This window comes from Monodelphis domestica, chromosome 2 (assembly GCF_027887165.1).
Source record: "Monodelphis domestica isolate mMonDom1 chromosome 2, mMonDom1.pri, whole genome shotgun sequence".
Lineage (NCBI taxonomy): Eukaryota > Metazoa > Chordata > Mammalia > Didelphimorphia > Didelphidae > Monodelphis > Monodelphis domestica.
This window is the reverse complement of record NC_077228.1, coordinates 371,979,806-371,991,915: the sequence shown is the minus strand read 5'-3', so window position 1 is coordinate 371,991,915 and position 12,110 is coordinate 371,979,806. Positions and strand designations below refer to the sequence as shown.

General features: G+C 36.2%; 1 protein-coding gene across 3 annotated transcripts in view; it reads right to left on the bottom strand.

Moving 5' to 3' along the window:
- SOBP (sine oculis binding protein homolog) overlaps nt 1-12,110 on the bottom strand; it is a 216,220-nt gene that overhangs the window by 172,665 nt on the left and 31,445 nt on the right.

Here is a 12,110-nt window from a genome sequence, read left to right as displayed (position 1 = left end):
GGACTATTTTTGTTTTAAGTTTGGAGGCAACCACTGAGCAATAATAATAATAATATTGTTTATAGAGTTTTAAGAATCCCCAAACACCTAACATACATTTTTTATTTTGCTCTGTTCTTTTACTATACTCTTTTCTAGGTGATTTCGCCAACCAAAGAGTGTTAAATTATCATATCTGTACAGATGATTAATAAACCTATATATTCAGCCCTATTTCTCTTCTATACTCCTGTACCACTTTAATAACTTTGGGGGTATGATCATCTTGATGTCCCCTCTATAGTGGTAGTTTTGCTCAGTGGGTAGAGCACCAGATTTATAGTCAGAAAGTTTGAGGTTCAAATTCTGTCTCTGATATCAACTAGCTATTGACAAAAATTTAAGCTCTCTGAACCTCATTTTCCTATAAAATGAGGAGGCTGGGCTAGATGGCTTGCAAGATCTAAATCTTTGCTCCAATGACCTCAAAATGAAACAGAATTCATTATAGTTTCCCATAAAATCATCTTTCCTCAAATATCACTATTTCTGTTGAGGGCACCACCATCCTTCTAATCATCTAAGTTTATAACCTTGAAGACATCTTTGATTCTTTTGTCTCCCTTAACCATCATATCCAGTTAGTTTCCAAATCTCATTGATTCTACCACCATACTTCTCACCATCATCCTCTTGCCTCTACTTACATAGCTAACATTTTAGTTGAAGTCTTTATTCTCTTTTTGTGGACCTTATCCAAGTCTCCTGCCTGCCTGCCTTCCTCTAAGCTCTTCCCTCTCCAACAATTTCCACACAACTACCAAAATAATATTTCTAAAACAAAGATTTGATTATAGCATACCCATATTACAATGTCCTCAATATCTCCCTATTGATCTAGGAAAAATATATAAACTACTCAGTCTAACATTCAAAAACATGGCCTCCCCACTTACCTTTCCAGTCATGTTTCATATTATTCCCTTTTCAATGCCTTCTGTTCCAGTCAAATTACCCAGCTAGTTGTTCCTTATATATAACCATTCCATCAACTGCCTCCATGCCTTGGTCTAGGTGGTCCATTGGTTATGGAACGCACTCTCACCTTACCTCAACCTCTTAGCATCTCCTTTCCTGTTCATTTTCGGTTGTGTCTGACTCTACCCCATTTGGGGTTTTCTTGCAAAGATACTGGGATGGTTTGCCATTTCCTCTTCCAGCTCATTTTACATATGAGAAAACTAAAGCAAAAACTAAATGATTTGCTTTGGCTCACATAGCTAGTATGTGTCTGAGGCTAGATTTGAACTAAGGAAGGTGGTTCTTACTAACTTCAACCCCAACATCCTATATATCCTGTGTCACCTAGCTGCCTAGCTTCCTTCAAAACACAATTTAGCTACTAAATTCTACCTAGGCTTATCCTAATCCTCCACAATTACCACCAAGTTTTAGGGCCCTCTCCCTCTTGAAATTATTTGTATAACTAATTTTATATATATTTCCTTTGTATTTACTTAGCTGTGAACCTATTATATCTCCCTATAGAACATAAGATCCTTGAGAGTAAGTCTGTTTTGTTATTGTCTTTATCTCTTTAGTAAGCAATTAATGTTCATCAAATTGAAAAACTTCCTTATTATACATATTGTATTACATATAAATGTATTCATTATGGTACACTGCCTCACAGATACTAGATCAGTTAGAAATTTGGGGAGGTGGAAAAAGAGAGGGAAGAATAAATAACTGCCAACTCTATCTCAGAAGGCCAGCCCAACTTTTGTGTCATTTACCTGAGTGCCTTTGGGTAAAGAACTTTAGGTAAAGTGGAATTGTATTTGGAAGAGAAGTCTATTTGAGATTTAACGAGTATTCAGTGTGGATAGAATTTTGCTCCCCAAGGACTCTCTTTCCCAGCATCCCCAGTTATGTATCTACGTAATATTCTAACATAGGGAATATATGAGTTACCCACATGGATAAAATTCTCCTGCCTGGCTCTCACCCAAACTCCACAGCCATGTTCCCAGGAAAAAAAAAGAACAAGGGAAGAGCTACACAAAACTTATATCTTCCCTATGTTAGTATGTTACGTAGATATGTAACTGAGGATGCTGGGAGAGAGAGTCCCTGGGGAGCAAAATTCTATCCACACAATTCCAAAGAGGAAAGACAGATGAACTAACCAGAAAATTACTCACAAAACTCATAAAACCTTTCTTTACTCATAAAACCACTTTTGTTCAAAGAATACACAAGTTGAAATGATATTTTCTCCTTCAATCTTTCTCTGCTCTGAACTAATTGCAAAAACAATGCTACTGCTATGAGGTTTTTATAAACTTTCCTGAGCTGTACCTCTCCTCTCCCCAGGGACCGACCACTCAAGTTAGTTTTAGAAAGCAAGTCCAGTTTTTATAGTTCCTCATCATAAAAGTTAAATTTCATGAACAGCTCATAATATAAAGTACCTTTTTTTTTTAGTTGGGGAAAAGGCACTGGAAGAGGGATCAACAAACCTTTACCTTTTTTCCACTACTTGAAGAGACTATGAATAAACTAGTTGTGAGAGGAAATGTTAATCTTCATCAAGTTCCTAAGCCTGGTGGCTTAAATAATGCTTCATGCGGTATAGTACCTCTTAGTTTATAAATTACTTTCATATGTGTGTTCTCACTTAATCCATGAGACATTATAAAATGAGGGGACTGCACAAAATGATATCAAAGGTCTCTTCTGTTCCAAATCCTATGACTATGTAGTTGTTATGAATTGAAGTTTCAGAGGAAGAAACTGAGGCTCCAAGAATTTAAATGATTTGCCAAAGGTCATGTGTGTGGCAAGACCACAGGATGAGAGATTTAGAGCAAACAGAATTTTAGAGGCCATCAAACCCAATCTCTGCATTTAGCAGATAAAGAAATTGAGTCACAGAGAGGAGAAACGACTTACCAAGTGTTAGTCAATAACTGACTGAGGCAAGATTTGAACTCAGATCTTCTGATTCTAAGTCTAGTGATTTTTTCATTACTGTCTTGCTTGCTGTCTACCATAGCTTCTGATTTTGAAGTTAAGGAATATTTTTAACAACTTTATTAGGTCAGCATGTCTGGACCCAACAGCATATGCTTTATATAGGGGTTTTTTTTTTTCTCTACTTAAGCTCTCTATACTTGTCACACACTAATTCTAGTCTGATGTCAATTATTGAAAGTTACTGGGATTTAACAGTGAGTAAGCATGTTTAAAATCTCATTAGACAAGTAGTGTACTTTAGAATATTGGGCTAGAAATTAGGATTGTCCTGGTTCAAACCTCACCTGGGACAAGATGATATGGCAGCCAAGAAAGTTAATGCTATCTTATACTACATAAAGAGGCTTAATATTTCAAAACTAGAAAATTGCTGGTGAATCTGAATTTTCTCCTGATCATATGGAATATCATCCTCAGCCCTGGTCATCACAAAGGATGTTGAGAATATTTAGAGGAAAACAATCAGAACTTCAGGTCATAGGAGAATTAGATTTAAGAAACTCGTGCCTGATAAATGTTTGCAAAATAGAAAAAAAGTTTCAGAAAGAATTGAAATTGTCTTCAAGTCTTTGGAGGATTATCATCTGGAGGCTTACTCCAGAGGACAAAACTAGGGACAACATAAGTTGCAAAGAGAGCAAATTTAGATTCAGTGTCAGGGAAAAAAAAAATCCATAAATATTTGTGCTGATAATAATAAAGCAAAGAAGAAGTATTAACTATGCAGATATAACCATACACTTGGATATAAATTTCCCTTCTATCTGAGATATTCAGTGAATCAATCAACAAATACTGAATGATTACTTGTTTTGCACAATGATTCCTTCTGAACCCCTCAGAGTACCTAGTGGATCCTTAGTAAGTTTTTGTTTAATGAATGAATGACAGTTTATAAGGATCATTGCTCTCAAAGCTAAGTGGGAAAAATCTAGAATTTACAAAAAGCAAAAATTAGAAGATTTTTTTCATAGTACCATAGAGGTAGAGCTGGAAGACATTTCAGAGGCCATCTTGTCCAACTCCCCAATTTTTGTTTGTTCATTTTTTTTCATTTGTTAAAATCAAGCTTCATTGATAAAATTAGAATATTTTACTCAGAAGAGCAGCAGACCCAGCCAACCAATCCCAAAATTTTACAGATGAGGAGATGGAAGTCTCAAGAGGTTAAGTAATTTACTCACAAATGCTCAGTCAGTTAATGGCAGAGTTGAGATTAGAATCAAAGTCTCCTGATAATCAGTGCAAGGCTTCTTTTAGTAGATCACCTTGCCCTTTAGAGAGAAAATACTTCTGGTGGATTTAAAAAGATTTAATATACTTAAAGTCATCTTCTAAGATTTGAAAAGCTACCATGAAGGGGGGCGGGGGTTAGGATCATTCTATTTGACTCCAAGGAACAGAATTTAAAGAAGTTGTTATTCAGTCATTTTCGTCGTGTTTGACTCTTCATGATCTTATTTGGAGGTTTCTTAGCAAAGATACTGGAGTGGTTTGCCATTTCCTTTTCTAGTTCATTTTACAGATGAGGAACCTGGGGCAAACAGGGTTAAATGACTTGCTTAGACACAGCTACTAAGTGTCTGAGACTGATTTGAACTAAGGTCTTCTTGACTCCAGGGCTGGCACTCTATCCATTGCGCTGCCACCTAGTAGCCCTAGGGTTGGAGCTGAAAAGGAACCAATCTGAGCTAGAGATAAGAACGTTTGTTTTTTTTCTAAAACTTAGAACCGCTCAATGGAGCTCAAAAGAACTGCCTTGATAAGTGGTGGATTCCTCTTCCTTCAGACCAAGACTAGAAGACCACATGTTACATTGGGTATTCCTTTGGTGTCTGGGATCTAAGTCTCTTCTAAACTTCAAGTTCAGTTATAATTTACAACAACTTTTCAGGAACACATCTATACCATTAACTGGAGTACAGCTGAAACCACTGTTATAGCAACTAAAGGTTTGTATTCTTTCCTAGTTTGAGTCACTTTTGTAATTCTGAATTTCAACCACCTTTTTCCCCTTATATGTTTCAGTATTAATAATTCATAAAATTGCAGGATGTTCTAGTTGGAAGCCTTCATTCAGTCTACCCACCACATTCCCACTTCATGTTACAGAATGAGGAACTATGGCTCCAGAATGCTCAAATAACTTCCCTAAAGTTAGTCAAACCATCAGAAAGTATCAAGTTCCAGATTCAATACAAAATCTTCTGATACCTAATAGAGCTCTCTTTCCCCAGCACCATGCATCCTGCTTTCCTCTAAGTATACACAGTTCTCATTCATCTTTGGAGGAATGGCTTTACTAACATCAAATATTCAAGAATAGGCTGACCTCCAGACATCCTGACTTTCCTAAAGTGCCTTAAGGATCTTGAGATTAGCTAAAAATCAGATGTTGGTATGTAAAGCTAAATTGGAATAACTTTTGGATTATACGCCTGCTAAATTTTAAACTGTAGGACCATGTTTTACTCTTTGGCTCCTTCTCACACTCTAATTCTATTCATCATTTAAAACAGTGCTAGGAAGAAAGTAGGTGGTGAATAAATATTTGGTGATTTATTTATTAAATGGCTAATTGATATACCATTTTGGTTACTCCAAACCACCACCAGTCCTGCTATCTACCATTGCCTCCCTGTCCTCTCCTGCTTATGCAGTGAAGGAATAACGTACTATACTTTTAAATATATATATATATATATATATATATATATATATATATCTGGTACATTGAAATTAAGTCATCCAAATCCTCTTACATTTATATAATTTTATTTAATAATTATACTTTAAAGTTTGAACCTTTAAATAAATGACAAACTATGGATCTAAGTAAATCCCATATTTTCTCAATGGCTCTTTGGAACCCATCATTCGTGGGCAAGCCATGAGAATATTGAATAACAGAAGAAATAAATGATGATCCTAATGAAAACCACATTTTGATTCCTGCTTTCCTGCTTATGCAATTCCATATAAGAATTATAGAAGCCAAAAAAGCAACATGCATATTAGCTGTGGGTTGCTCAACTACGTACACATAACCTTGTAGGTCACGTGACTGTTTCCATCTTCTCTGTTAAGCTAATGGTTCCTCAGAGCCCCGTGAGGCCACTCTTACACACACATAGAATTCTAAGATTTGCCTGAAAAAAAAAATGTATCAGGTTTCCATGCCTATGAGCTAAGAAACTAATTTGCACAGCTCAATGAAACCAAACCACCACTGGTGATGGAAAATGTCCATTGTTTTTCAAAAGAAGTGCCAAGATTGCAGGTAACTAAGCTGAACTAGGTGGACAATATTCTCCACCCCTCTAATAGGAACCTAGAGCTGTGCTCTAGGTGAATGGGCTCTCCTTCTCAAGTGACACATGGTTGCAAGACTGGGAACGGAAATTGAGTCAGCTATCATTCCAAGGGGATGGAGGCAGTTTATTCATGACTTTCCAGGACCTCAGCAATGTTCTCTTTCACTCTCCTATTTCATTTTGTTATAAGGCAGTCAAAGATTTATAGTGAAGCTCAATTCAGAATAGTCAGGCTGTAAGCCTCTGGGTATTCTGGTGAAACCTGTCAAAAGACTTAGATATTTGAAAATACATTTTTCTAAACACAAAGTTCTCCCTCAACAGGGTTCAGTGAAACTTTCAGTGGGGAAAATCATTTTTATAATCCCTTTCTCACACAGAAAAACAAAAACAATAATTGCTTTCTTTATCTTTTGTGTTGCTTTTTAATTTTACAAAGAGACGATGTGGTAGATTGGGGGGTGGGGGTCAGGAATGCTAGACTTGGTCAGATGAAGTGGGTTCTGGTTTTCCCCCTGCCACTCACTAACTGTGTGGGCTTTCTGATCTTCAGTTTTCTTTTCTGAAAAATGGGGATAATAGCTAATTCCTCCTCCTCCACAAAATACCCAAATTTACCATACAATTGTGAAAAGAATCTATATACAGGGTCTCCCAAAAGTTTAAGCTCAGATTTAAGATTTAATGTCTTTAAAATATTCCATCACACACAGAATAAAAATATAAGTGAAATTTCTTTGAAAAGCTATAAAGTATGATACAAATGGGTTTGGGGTTTTTTTTTTTTTTACAACTATACTTTCAACATATCTGCAACTTTTCTTAACTCAGAATTTTGTTTTCCAGAAATAATTTTTAGGCTCTCATGTAAAACTTGAGATCCATACAATTGCTTCCAGGATCATAAATTTAGAGTTATAAGGGACCTCAGAGACCAGTTAGTCTACCCCCCCCCCCTCATTTTATAAATGAGGAAACTGAAGCTGAGAGAGGTCAAGCATCTTATCCAAGGTCAGAGAGATAATAGGTAACAGAGGCAAGATTTGAACTCAGATTCTCTGACACCAAATCCTGTGCTCTTCCCACTATTTTACACTACTTCCCCAAAGCTTCAGAGGCTAATTTAAAGCAACCAATTTGTATGAGGTCCAAAAGGACCAATTATCCAGTAAATTCTACTTCCTGGGAAAGAATGTTCTAGTGAAATTCTAAGGCAGTCCGTGAAGTTTGGTTATTCAAACTGGAGTTGCCCTCAGAAACTTTTGTTCTTTTCTAGTGCCATTCTTTTATCTTTGACTCTATCAGACAACAGTATGTTCAGTGACTTCAAACTTGAGGTGAGGTGGAAGGGGATGACACATTTGGCATAAAAATAAATATTTGGCCAGGGCTTTGCTATTTGTGTCTTGAACATTAGTCTGATTCAAAAAATTTGTTTGGGATGATTCCATTTACCCATTTACTAAATCCTGATGAAAAGGCTTGTGATCTTTATTTCAGCAAAACTGCTACTGACATCAACTAATTCAAGAAAGGTTGCAAAATTAGGGCTATTATCTGGTGTTTATAACAAGTCTGTTACCATAGTAATAACTGTGATGTCACAAATTCAGCACCAGTGGCCAAATTCTGGCTCTGAGCAGAGGAAAAAAAGGTTAGCATAAGAAAGATATAAACATATGTGGTTAAAATAGGGTCAATACTTGTGAGAACCACAAAAGGGCAGGGAGTTCCCCCACATGGCCCAGGCAGTTGTGGGGGGGGGGGAAGGGAGGGATTTAGCCTGAGGATCTTTTCTGCAGCCACAAAAATGACAGCTCTCCAACCCTTCTGCATGCAGCTGTGCATGAAGGAGAGTAGAAATCAGAGAGAACATAATATCTGTGTGTTCCCAATCATGACTACTCCACTGGGCCAATGGTCTGCCAAAGGCAGTGGATTTGATCCAGAACAAAAAAGTACATTCTAGGGACCGAGTTCTTGTCCATATAAATCCCACTGGCACCCCTGTATCTCACGAGAGCAGCACACCCCTTATAATACATTTGCCTCCCTGTTGGTTCATCAGAGCTTTTTTAAAAAGACCTTTCATGGGGGAAGGGTGAGAGGAGGGGAGGGAGGGAACTAAAGTGAGTATTGTAACCAAAAACTTAAAATTAAATAAAAAATTTAAAAAGACCTTTCAGATGTACATATATGTGGACATATGTATATGTATGTGTGTGTGTGTTTGTGTGTGTGTAAACCTAGACATAGTCATCGGAGTGTATAAATAGAAATATTGCAACAGGAATTGTTATACCCATACTTTATGTGGAAATTTCACATAAAGACGTTATGAACTTTTAATTTCATCACATGGTCTAATTTTGGTGGAGAAAAGAAAAGAATTAAACTCCAGAGCAATAATTATATTCCTAGCAGACAAAACATTCACCCTATATGATTTTCCTCACCTTGAAAGAGAACAATAGTGATAGAGAGAGGGAGAGAGATTATACCTGTAATCTCATTGGTACAGGAAGCTCCCAGATAAGGAAATCACAATGCATGAGGGCAACTTCTCTGCAACTTAGAGCATTAGAGAGTTGTTGTCTAGAGCACTGAGAAGGTAAGTGATTTGCCCAGGATTACATAACCAACATATCAGAGATAGGATTTGAATCCAGGGCTCTTTGACTCCTAGGCTGGCTTTCTATTCACTAGACTTCACTAACTCTAATAAATGTAATAATTATCATATTATTGTAATGTCACTTTTTGTTATATATAATATAATTATCTTTTATGATATAATTATATTAACTATAACTATATTAAAATGACAAGCAGAGACCATATTTCTAAAGTATTTTAAGTTCTGCTAAGTGCTTCTCTTAAAATAACCCTGCAAAATAGGTAAGCCAAGTATTATCCCCATTTTACTGATAGGTAGGTTGAGACTCAAAGAGATGAAATAACTTGACCAAGGTCACACAATGGATTAGAAAGACTATAAACTCAAGTCTCTTGGCTCCAAACATAGTGCTGTTCTTTAAAGAAAAATGTCAATGATAAGTCATTTTTGGTCATCTCATCCCTAATCAGTTAAAACATCTTATTATACCATGGCCCTCTAAGAATGGACTAGAAAAGGGTTTCTGATAATTTATGGATTTTATGTATCAAAGAATAGACTTCGTATATAAGGAAACTAGTGACAAATCCAAGCAAGGCAGAACTGGCCAAGAAGATCTCTTCACATTTGTTCATAGAGACCCAGAATAACCTATACATGACACTTGTCATAATTAATCTTATTATCAAATTCTTATAATTCTTCTTATAATTAATCACCAAATTTCACTTCCTACTTAGCCCAATGCTATAATCTACACTCTAACATCACATCAAAAAGAGATTCTCAACATGGACTCCTTAAACTTGTGGGTTTTAAAAAGTATTTTTGCTAACTATATTTCAATATAATTGGTCTCCTTTGTAATTCTAAGTATTATATTTTATGCATTTAAAAATGTTATTCAAGAAGAGATCCATAGGCTTCACTAGACTGCTAGATGCATCCATGACTCAAAATAGGACTCTGTCAAAGGATCCTGACAGAATATACCCATCAAACCCTAGGAATTTTTCTCCTGGGAATTCAATTCATTGGCTGGTATCATGAGAATTTTCCTACTAGGGCCCTGATTGAGTCAAATTAAAATACAAATCCCATCATTTCAGGTCTGGTAAGTTTTCTGCTGAAGGATCAACTAACTGGTTCTCAAACTCTTCAAGATCAAGGAAAATATCTTCATCATTTTTCATACCTTAGCATTCCAGCCAGGTTAGGGTCTAATAGTGATGGTGCAAGGGAATATTTAAAGAGAGTCATAATGACCAGACTTTTTCTTTTAAGGAACTATAAAAATTGGAAATGTAGAGCTCCATAGAATAGTGCTTTAAAAAAACAAACAACTTGTATTGGGATATTCTATTTCCTCCCAGACACTCAGAACCCCTGGACTCCATTACTGGCCTCAATTCCTTTGCATTTTCAATGTGCTGTGTGCCTGCATTCCAGGAGGCAAGAAACACCAGAGCAAATTTTCTGGCATACTGCACCCAAGGTAGCCTCAATATGGTTCATTTTTAAGTTCTCTTTTGCTCCCATGAGACACTGCAAACCAATCAATTTGCATTTTGTTGTACAACTTTCTTTATGCACAGCCTATGTATGGGATATCTGTTGTTAAAGATGAGGAGAGGGTTAGGAATAAGCAAAGACAGGGAAAAGATTTTTTTAATTGTTATTATTGAAGCAATTCACCTAAGTCACTGTACACATGTGCAAAAACAAGTTGCAATTTTAGAAAATTAACCATTTCTTCCTCCTCCCTCCCTTACCCCACGTTGGTCTATTCACAGAAGATTTTTGGTTTCTTAGGTAGGAAATTTAGGTCCCACTTTATCCCTGCACAAGAAGCCAAAAGAGAAAATGGGGACAGAAGATTAAACATTATCTTAAGTGCAAATCTCTTTATTAGCAGATTTTCTCATTAGTATTATTAGCTTTATTATTATTAATTATTGAACTCCTTATTATTATTCCTATATAATATTAATGAATACTCCTAATAAATTCAGACTTCTGATTTGATAAAGGGACTATGTGGCATAACAAATAGAGAGGTAGCCTTTGGCATCAGAAAGACCGGGGGTCTAAATCTGCCTCCAACACTGCCTTGCTGTGTGATCCTGGGTAAGTTTCTTCATCTGTAAAATGGACATACTAAGAGTACCTGCCTCATCGGGGCATATGTATGGAAAGTGTTTTTGTACTACATAAAATATCAAATTGTATTATTATAATTTCATCAGTAATATGAACTCCTGATGTGTATACTCTCCCCATTCAGGCAAATTAGCAACTCATCTGTAACTTATAGTCTTAAGAAAAACTCTTACTTTCTCTCTTATTAATAACTTTAAGACAGAAGGGCAAGTGCTAGGCAAATGAGGTTGTCCAGGGTCACACAGCTAGGAAGTGTCTAAAGCCATGAAACTTGTAGCCTTAAAGAGTTGTTCAGACCACTGAAAGGTTTTGCCACTTATTCATGATCACACAAGCATGCTTTTTTAAAAGTTTGACAGGTAAATGAAGTTCAATTGTACATATTTTAAAAGGCCCTCAATAACTAAAGCCCTCTTAATCCTAGCACGAAATAGTATTCAAACAGCTGAAATATCTATTGTCTGCATCTATCAGAGGCAGTGGTGTCAGCAATGAAAAGAAAATACACATTGGAATATACCGGTAGCCTATACTTGAAATTTTGGCTGTAAAAATCTGTCGGTAGTTTAGGGAAATTCATTCAAACAATTCACTGCATTCTCTAATTCTCTAGCAAAAGTATAATAATCACTGTTAGGGATATAGGAAAAGAACTCCTATCACATGAACTCAATATTTATTGGTGTTTGATAGAAACTAATCTAGCCAGGATAGCAATAATACAGTTCAACTTAATCCTAACACTTGGAATATGCCCCGTCCATTATCACATAAAGTGGGGGTCGTTAACCGATAGTCCATGGACCTGGAGGGGGGGTCTGTTTATAGATTTCAGAGGGTCTATGAACCTTGATGGGAGGGAAATACTTCTTTACTTAAATATAATTGGTTTCATATGGGATTTATGTATTTTATTTAAAAAACATTATTCTGAGAAGGAATCCATAGATTTCTCCAGGCTGCCAAAGGCTGTAAAACAAAAAAGGTAAAGAACCCTCTAC